Raw genomic sequence first — 10375 nt, 5'->3', positions numbered from 1 at the left:
CAGAGACTTTTACTGTTGGACAAATTGGGTGGTTGTTGTCTATATTTGCAGCTGCAGGCCTTATCACGTAGGAACCAGCGCCTTTGTGCATATGTTTTTATAAATTCATTCATTGTTTGTGAAACATTTACACAATATTAGGGGCAAATAACTATTCCTTCCTGACATCCTATATTTTAAATGTCAGATCCAAGGACGGTCATGGAAACCAATGTAGCTTAACTATAATGGGGACTGTTTGGTTTCAATTAAGGTGTCAAGTATTTGGTGGCTCTCCTAACAGAAACTGAACAGACCCCATTTAAATAAAAGAATACCTATGTATTTTACGTGTGTTATGCAACAAATGCAGTTTGCAACACAACTTATGGTGGTTCTGGTGCCGTATTCCTGTACTGATAGTGGTTCTGGTGACGTATTCATGTACGGATGGTGGTTCTTTTAATGTTTCCATGTAGTGATGATTGTCCTGGTGACTTATTCATAACCAGAACAGTAATGAATACAAAACAAAAAATCATCATCATTACATAAATATAACACCAGAGCCATCACTAGTACATAAATATGGCACCAGAACCATCATCAGTAAATAACTAGGTCACTAGAGCCACCATCAGTACATGAATATCAGTAGATAACTGCATCACCAGAACATCATCAGTGCATGAATGCATCATCAGAAACACTATCATTACATTAATGAATCACCAGCACCCCCATCAGTACTTGAATGCATCATGAGAACCACAGTCAGTAAATAAATATAACACCAGCACCATCATCAGTACATCTATACGTCACTACAACCACCATTAGTACATGAATTGATCACCAGAACCAACATCAGGACAGCAATCAGTTGCAATGTGAAGTCAGGCCCATATACATTTCTATTTCATGAATCTCCAACTCCCAGTATGTCTTAAACAATGATAACGAGATGTCGGGAATTGTTGTTTCCAGTCATTATCAGACTGCGAACCATACTGGAACCACAACTCTGATGAAACGCAGGCAGTATCACACGTTTACATCCAGGTACCTTATAGGTGACATCATCTCGGAGTCATTTCTTGTTGTCTCCATCTTGACCAGACGCCATGATGACTTTTCACATCCACAGCTCTTCTTTGCAGACTTCTCTCTTCCCTCTCTTCTCCAGTCTTCTGCATCCCCACACGGTGCCCTTAAAAATAAAAGTGTTATTTTCCCTGTCACCCCTTCTTATTGCAATAGCCATAGAGCCACTTGCCTGTTTGATACGAAATAATCCTGCAATCTCTGGCTTTCAGTGTGGGTCAATGGAGTTGAAAATCTCTCTATATGCGGATGATATGCTTCTTTTTTTGGGGACCTAGGCACTTCTATAGGACCAGTAATGGACATAATTAAAACATATGGGAAATCGTGGGGCCTTCTAATTAAGTGGAGCAAATTGGTACTTATGCCTGTTGATCCTCTTCCAAAGGAATACTCATTGGAGGATACACAAATTCAAATAGTAAATTCTTTTAAATATTTGGGGGTAATAGTCTCTGCTAACCCTCAGGATTTTCATTCACATAATTTAGCCCCATGCTGTTAAAATTTAGGTCTAAGGTGGAGACATGGTGTCGCCTCCTGATGTCTCCAGTGGGAAGAAGTAATCTTTTGAAAATGATCCTAATGCCACAACTCCTTTATTTTCTTCATAATATTCCAATCTGGTTTCTTATGTCTTTCTTTCATAAAATACATGGGCTCTTTCGGGAACTCATCTGGAAAAATACAGCAACCCAGAATTAAACTTGAAACCCTGCAAAGGGGAAAGGATAATAGGGGCCTAGCAGTTCCAAACGTTTGGTTATACTTTATAGCCTCCCAGCTACAGCAGTTTCAGGGCTGGGGTACAACTGACCACTGCAGAGCTTTGGGCCAGCTAATAAAGGAGGGCACTAAATGGGAGATACCACTATTAGCTATTGAGGCTTGTTTTCTCAGGGAAAAATGAGTCAATGGATCACATTCTAAATTTGATCTAAAAATCTGGGATGGGGCAAGGACATTCTCCATATCAAGGGATTCACAAATTATTCCCCTCTGTGGCACAATTCTAAGCTAAATGAAATAGCTAAACTAGAGGGCTTCTGAGAATGGAAACTCAGAGGGATTTTGCTATTGACCCAAATATATGTGACGGATCAATCCAAAGTTTTGATCATATTCGCTCTGGGTTTGGCATTCCACATTGAGCCTTCTATCAATGTTTGCAGCTTTTTCATGCCTTCTAGACACAAATTAAGACTAATAAGGTAGATATCACTAATCACTATAGCTTAGATTTAATCGCTACAGCATCTAATACAAAGGGCCTTATTTCTTCCATTTACAGGATATTATTACCCTTATATCTAGATAAGCATCCCATGTTGGTCAGGTCAAAGTGGGAAGAGGATGTTGGCCCTATATCTGAAGAACAATGGAAAGAAATACTAGAAACAACACCTATACTATATCTGAGTCCCAAAGAATGTCCCAAATTTTCCTTATCCACAGGGTATATAAGACACCTAATATATTGTTTAAAATTGGGGCTTGGACTGAAGGCTCATGTCTGAGATATGCTATGAATGGGGCCCATCTGATGCATATGCTATGGGAATGTGTTGATTTAGGCCTGCACATGCCATGCCAGTCTGTATACCAGCCGTACATGCATGTATCTGCCGTGCCACTGTGTATACCAGCTGTACCTTCCTTCACCTGCAGTGCCAGTCTGTATACCAGCCATAACTATCTACACCTGCATTGTTGTCCAGTATTCCTGCCATGCCTGCCTGTGATTGTCAAAGTTCTTTCATTCCTGGCCGTTCCCACTTCCTGCCCCTTTAAGGGTCAGTCCTGGAGTAGAACCTGGCGTCCATCTGGAGCCAAGTCTAAACACACCTTCAGGGGCTCTAGCGAAGAGTTAGGTGTTTGCTTAGTAACGCCCCTTCAGGCTATCCTCGGACCACTGCACAGTGGTTTCACCACTATACCCGTTACAGATTGCTTAGGCCATGTAGTCTGCTGGTTCTCAATCTTCCTTTGTCTCCGACCTGAACCAGGAGGTCTCCCGGTAGAAAGATCAGCAGGACAAGAGCTATCTGCGGACAGTGACTACCCGCTTGGACACGCTGACATCGGCGGCCACATCCGCCCTTGTCCAGCTGTGGCAACCTTAGCTGTGAATTAACAGCCTACCAGCTATGTTCCTGGTTCTGGACCCCATCTGTTTGCTCAACCACATTAGGACAGTGATCCTACTGTATGAATTTGATTCCTTAATCAATGCAAGCTGCACTTTGAGCTCTTGGTACATCAGTTTGCTTCCCATCGGGCCAAAGTGGCATTCTCATGTCCCATCTTACTGACAAAGCTCTGGCATGGCTCAATCCCCTATGGAAGAGAGGGGATCATCTTGTCTCTAATCTTCAGATGTTTCTTGAGGCCTTCCGCAAGGTTTTTGTTGAGTCTGGCCGTATTTCCTCCGTAGCATACTCCCTCCTCAGATTATGCCAGGGAAACCTCCTGTGGCAACATCTGTTTAGTTGAATTGGCCTATCTGGACTCCATTTCCGCAGGAAATTTTATTCACTAGGCCGTTGTGGAGCGGTATCAGATCCTTATCCAATGTCTATAGAATTCTTTGGTGGTATTGATCGTGGATGGAAGACCTCCTTCTGAGTTCGTACTTTTAGTTTCCTAGCCTTTGGGACTTTGGGTAGGCATGTGGCACTCAGAGAAGATCCCTTTGTATGTACTTTCAGGTCTGTCCCATCCTCGGGTCCTGGTCCTGCTATGGCTACGAAAACACGAGCCTGTCTTGGATTGGAGATCCAGATAAGTACTCTGTTGGGGCCAGGCCTGTCACGAGAGATGTCTTGTCCCTATTCGACCTGCTCGACTTCCGGCTATTTCATTTAATTTACCTGGCTTTCTCCTGCTTATTGGACTTACACCGATGTCTTTGATAAAAAGCAGGCAGAGACGCTACTTCCACACAGGCTGTATGATTGCCCCATAGCCCTCCTTCTTGGCTTTTCTCTGCCATGAGGCTGTATCTACCCTCTGTCCCAGGCTGAGACCTGAGCCATGTCCAAATAGATCAAAGAGGACCTACCCGGGAGGATTTATCTGGAAGCAGGATTCTTCTTTGTAAAGAAAAGGGATAGCTCACTTTGTCTCTGTATTAACTATAGGGGTGTCAACAAGATAGCGATCAAAAATAAATATACTCTGCCCCTCATATCAAAGCTGTTTGATCATTTCAAAGGTTCCAGAGTCTTTACTAAGCTTGACCTGCGAGGGCGTATAACCTTATCCAAATACGCCAGGGTGACGAGTGGAAGACTGCTTTTAACACCTAGGATGGTCATTATATGAGTACCGCGTGATGCCGTTTGGGCTCTGTAATGCCCAAACATTCTTACAAGAACAGGTGAACAATATCTTCCATTTGTGGTGGTTTACTGGGACAACATATTAGGGTTCTCTTCTGATTTGCCCACACACGGGAGAGCTGTCTGTCAGGTCCTGCAGAGACTAAAGGTACTGTCACACTTAGCGATGTACCAGCGATCCCGACCAGCGATATGACGCGGTCAGGATCGCTGGTACATCGCTAAGTGGTTGCTAGTGAGCTGCCACACAGGCAGATCTCACCAGCGACATCGCTGGGGACGGGGGTCGCTACTTACCTGCCACACAAGGCGATCCTGCGTCCTCCCGCCCCGCTCCACGCGTCGCTCGTCTTCACAGCAGGAAGCGCCGCAGGAAGCTGACGACGAGAAACAGTCCTGAACGTTCTCGCGCGATCAGCGATAACCAGCGGGGGAGCGGGTTGTAGGTAAGTATCACACACAGCGATATCGCTAGCAATATCGCTATAACGTCACTAGTTATAGCGATATTGCTAGCGATATCTCTTAGTGTGACAGGCCCTTAAGGAAGAGAACACAATCCAAAGAACAGAAAACATAATATATATAGTAAACCCAACACCAAGTGGTACTCCGGGTCTAAATCTACAGGACAATCTCATGAATAGCAGTAGATCAGAAATAAGAGAGATCAAAACAGTCCAATAAAATATAACTCATTTTATTAGCAACATATTAAAGTACCAATTCCCATTTAAAAAGATGAGAGAGGCCTGTAATTTACATCATAGGTATACCACAACTATGAGAGTCAAAATGAGAAAATAAATCCAGAAAATCATCTTGTCTGGTTTGGCAAGATTTGTTTTTTCAAATTATGGAGGGAAATAAGTATTTGGTCATGTAAAAACATGCAATATTTCTGGCTCTCACAGACCTGTAACTTCTTCAAGAGGCTCCTCTGTCCTCCACTCATTACCTGTAGTAATGGCAGCTGTTTGAACTTGTTATCAGTATAAAAGACACCTGTCCACAACCTCAAAGAGTCACACTCCAAAATCCACTATGGTGAAGACCAAAGAGTTGTCAAAGGACACCAGAAACAACATTGTAGCCCTGCACCAGGCTGGGAAGACTGAATCTGCAACAATTAAGCAGCTCGGTGCAAATTTTGAGTGCAAACCTCCTTCCACCAGCAAGGGCATTGAAGATGAAACATGGATCGGTCTTTCAGCATGATAATGATCCCAAGCTCTCCGCCAGGACAACGAAGGATTGGCTTCGTAAGAAGCGTATGAATGTCCTGGAGTGGCCTAGCCAGTCTCCAGATCTCAACCCCATAGAAAACCTTTGGAGGGATTTGAAAGTCTGTGTTGCCAGCGACAGGCCCAAAATATCACTGCTCTAGAGGAGATCTGCATGGAGGAATGGGCCAACATACTACCAACAGTGTGTGCCAACCTTGTGAAGACTTACAGAAAATGTTTGACCTCTGTCATTGCCAACAAAGGATATTAAACAGAATATTGAGATGAACTTTTGTTAATGACCAAATACTTATTTTCCACCATAATTTGAAAAATAAATCTTGCCAAATCAGACAAGGTGATTTTCTGGATTTGTTTCTCATTTTGTCTCTCATAGTTGTGGTCTACCTATGATGTCAATTACGGCTTCTCTCATGTTTTTAAGTGGAAGAACTTGCACAGTTGGTGTCTGACTAAATACTTTTTTTCCCACTGTACTGTATAGTATGATGGCCCCACACCTGTAAGGCTGTGTGCACACGCTGCGGATTAGGTGCGGATTCATCCGCGCGGATTTTGTAAAATCCGCAGGTGAAACCGCAGGTCAAAATACCTGCGGTTTTACCTGCGGATTGCTCTGCGGTTTTGCCCTGCGGTTTTTCATCTCCTCAATGGAGGAGATGGCAAACCGCAGGGGAATCTGCAGAAAGAATTGACATGTCAATTCTTTCTGCGGATTGAAAACCGCAGATAATCCGCGCGGAAAATTCCGCACCATCTGCATTGCGTTTTTTGATTCCCATAGGGAATCATGGTACTGTACACCACAGCAAAAACTGCTGCGGGCCCGCAGCGGCCAAAACCGCTGTGGAACCGCAGCAAAATCCACAGCGTGTGCACACAGCCTAATCCCCTATATATAGTATGATAGCCCCACCCCCACACATGTAATCCCTCATATATAGCATGAAGGTCCCACACATCTAATAACACATATATATTATGACAGCCCTACATATGTAATCCCCCTTATATAGTATTATTGCCCTACAAAGTGCTGATATATATATATTAGCTATTGAACCCATACTACGCCCGGGTGGCGAGCATTTTTATTGGTATATGGTCTCACTTCCTGGTATGTGCTGCCCCCCTCCTATCCTGATATACAAAAAGGACAGAGTGTAAATCCAAAAATGAAGATATTTTATTCACATAAATAGCAATCCATAAAATCTCATGTATAGACAAAACATAGGGGGTTCATGAAAAAAGAGGGGAAGGCACAAACAACAGAATATGTTACACGGGTCTTTAATAAAACATATAGATGGCATTTATTATGACTATATCACTATTGCAGCCAAAAAGAACCCCAAATGTCAAAATGTAGCCAGATTATACTGTCACATGGGGGTTAATAATAAAGTTCAAATATTACTGCCATAAATCGCTGTAATGAGTATGAGTAATTCAATATGAATTTAATGGCTGCAAAAAAGACTGCAAAACCAGCCTAAATTTTCAAATAGCAGGTAAAAAACAAGAGGCCAATCTCACCCATAGTCCCTCTTTCATGTACCTGGAAAACGCAGCCCCAACGCGTGTTTCGCTTTGGCTTCCTCGGGGGGCCGTCCTGTCCTGGTATGCATGGCACCCCTCATCCCTATCCTGGTATGCATGGTACCCCTCATCCCTATCCTGCCATGCATGGCCCCCTCATCCCTATAATGGTAAGCATGGCCCCCTCATCCCTATTCTGGTATGTATGGTCCCCTCACCCCCCCAATCCTGGTATGCATGGCACCCCATTCCTCAACCTGGTATGCATGGTCCCCTCACTCCACAATCCTGGTATGCATGGTACCCTCTCATCCCTATCCTGGTATGCATGGTACCCCTTATCCCTATCCTGATATGTATGGGGCCCTCACCCCCCTATCCTGGTATGCATGGTTCCCTCACCCCCCTATCCTGGTATGCATGGTCCCCTCACCCCCAATCCTGGTATGCATGATCCCCTCACCCCCCAATCCTGGTATGTATGGTCGCCTCACCCCCCAATTCTGGTATGCATGGTCCCCTCACCCCACAATCCTGGTATGCATCGTCCCCTCACCCCCCAATTCTAGTATGCATGGTCCCACTCATCCCTATCGTAGGATGTATGGTAACCCCTCACCCCCCAATCCTGGTATGCATGGTCCCCTCATCCCCAATCCTGGTATACATGACACCCTTTACCTCCCAATTCTGGTATGCATGGTACCCCTCACCCCCCTATCCTGGTATGCATGGTACCCCTCATCCCCCAATCCTGGTCTGCATGGCCCCCTCACCCCCAATCCTTGTATGCATAGTCCCCTCACCCCCCGTCCTGGTATGCATGGTCCCCTCACCCCCTTATCCTAGTATGCATGGTCCCCTCACCCCCCAATCCTGGTATGCATGGTCCCCTCACCCCCCTATCCTGGTATGCATGGACCCCTCACCCCCCTTATCCCATTATGCATGGTTCCCTCACCCCCAATCCTGGTATGCATGATCCCCTCACCCCCCTATCCTGTATGCATGGTCCTCTTACCCCCCTATCCTGGTATGCATGGTCCTCTCACCCCCTTATCCTGGTATGCATGGTCCCCTCACCCCCCAATCCTGGTATGCATGGTCCTCTCACCCCCTTATCCTGGTATCCATGGTCCCCTCACCCCCAGTCCTGGTATGCATGGTCCCCTCACCCCCCTATGCTGGTATGCATGGTCCTCTCACCCCCCTATCCTGGTATGCATGGTCCTCTCACCCCCCTATCCTGGTATGCATGGTCCTTTCACCCCCCTATCCTAGTATGCATGCTACCCCTCACCCCCTATCCTGATATGCATGGTCCCCTCACCCCCCTATCCTGGTATGCATGCTACCCCTCACCCCCCTATCCTGATATGCATTGTCCTCTCACCCCCCTTTCCTGGTATGCATGGTCCTCTCACCCCCCAATCCTGATATACATGGTCCCCCACCCCCTATCCTAGTATGCATGGTCCCCTCACCCCCCTATCCTCATATGCATGGTCCCCTCACCCCCAATTCTGATATGCATGGTCCCCTCACCCCCTATCCTGATATGCATGGTCTCCTCACCCCCCAATCCTGATATTTTCAGGGCCCCCTTGAGACCAGCCTAGGCTCCATCCCTCGAACTGTCCACAGCCCCACCGCTCCCATAACTCCACCCCCACATAGAGAATGAAAGGAGCAGAGGGCAGGTGTCTGACTTGCTACACCATAGAATATAATGCCGCCCCCCATATTATATAACACAGCCTCCCCCATAGAATATAATGTACCCCCCATGGTATATAACACAGCCGCATAGTATATAGCACAGCACCACATGGTATATAGCACAGCATCACATGGTATATAGCACAGCATCACATGGTATAGAGCACAGCACCGCATGGTATACAGCCTCCCATGTTATACAGCACAGCACCCCCCATGGTATACAACACAGAATCCCCCCGCATGGTATACCGCATCGCATGGTATACAGCCCCCCATGGTATACAGCACTGCACCCCCCATGGTATACAGCACAGCACCCCCCCATGGTATACAGCATCTCATGGTATACAGCCCCCATGGTATACAGCACAGCAACCCCCCCATGGTATACAGCACTGCATGGTATACAGCCCCCATGGTATACAGCACAGCACCCCCCATGGTATACAGCACCGCATGGTATATAGCCCCCATGGTATACGGCACCCCTCCATGGTATACAGCACCGCATGGTATACACCCCCCATGGTATAAAGCACAGCACCCCCATGGTATACAGCACAGCACCCCCACATGGTATACAGCACCGCATGGTATGCAATACAGCCCCGCATGGTATAAGGCACAGCCTCCCTCTCCGAGAATGACCCCACAGTCCTGGCTGTACTGTTGCATAAAAAAAAAAAAACACTCCTCACCTTCTCCACGTGCCCGCGCTGCTCCCGACTCCTGTCTCCTGCTCTTCCTGATACACAGTGAGTGCGCGATGACGTCATCGCGCACCCGCTGTGTCAGAGGCAGAGCGGGGAATGATGGGAGAGGGTGCGTCAGCTGACGCTCTCCTCCATCATTGCTTTGAACTGTACCGGCGTCATAGACGCCGGTATAGTTCAATGCAGCGGCGGGGGAGTCAGCGCTGACATGGTGCCTCTCTGACAGGCCCCCTCTGCTCATTGGGCTCCATACACCAGTCAGGGTACTAAGCGCTCAGGGGCAGCTGCGACCCCTGCGACCGCAGGTGTTACGCCCCTGATGGTTTCCTCACCCCCCAATCCTGATATGCAAGGTCCCCTCACCCCCCAATCCTGGTATGCATGGTCCTCTCACCCCCCTTTCCTGGTATGCATGGTCCTATCACCCCCCTATCCTGGTATGCATGCTACCCCTCACCCCCTATCCTGATATGCATGCTTTTCTACTGTATTTATAACGATTGTGATTGAATAAAATTATTATTTATTTTTATGTTATCAGAATCTGTTACTCCTTTTGGTAATTATGTATACGGAGTGGAATGTTTACTAATATGGCGGTATACCCTAATACATCTCCGCCATTTTTTGCTACTAAGGTATTTGGCACTTTGCTTGTTCTATATTATATATATACTGAAAAAAAGGGAAAAAATAGGCAGCACTCAAATTAAATGTGAAAACAGTG

The 10375-nt window shown here is 46.3% G+C and overlaps 1 long non-coding RNA gene across 1 annotated transcript in view; it reads right to left on the bottom strand.

The window, feature by feature from the left end:
- Positions 1 to 995: 995 nt before the first annotated feature.
- LOC141047606 (uncharacterized) overlaps positions 996 to 10375 on the bottom strand; it is a 96569-nt gene continuing 87189 nt past the window's right edge. Inside the window, exon 3 of the long non-coding RNA XR_012219851.1 lies at positions 996 to 1189. This is a non-coding gene — a long non-coding RNA (uncharacterized lncRNA). The remainder of the gene's footprint in view (positions 1190 to 10375) is intronic.

This window comes from Dendrobates tinctorius, unplaced genomic scaffold, assembly GCF_039654945.1.
Source record: "Dendrobates tinctorius isolate UK_male_01 unplaced genomic scaffold, ASM3965494v1 ptg000128l, whole genome shotgun sequence".
Taxonomy (NCBI): domain Eukaryota; kingdom Metazoa; phylum Chordata; class Amphibia; order Anura; family Dendrobatidae; genus Dendrobates; species Dendrobates tinctorius.
The sequence above is the reverse complement of the archived record's forward strand: the minus strand, read 5'-3'. Positions and strand labels throughout refer to the sequence as shown.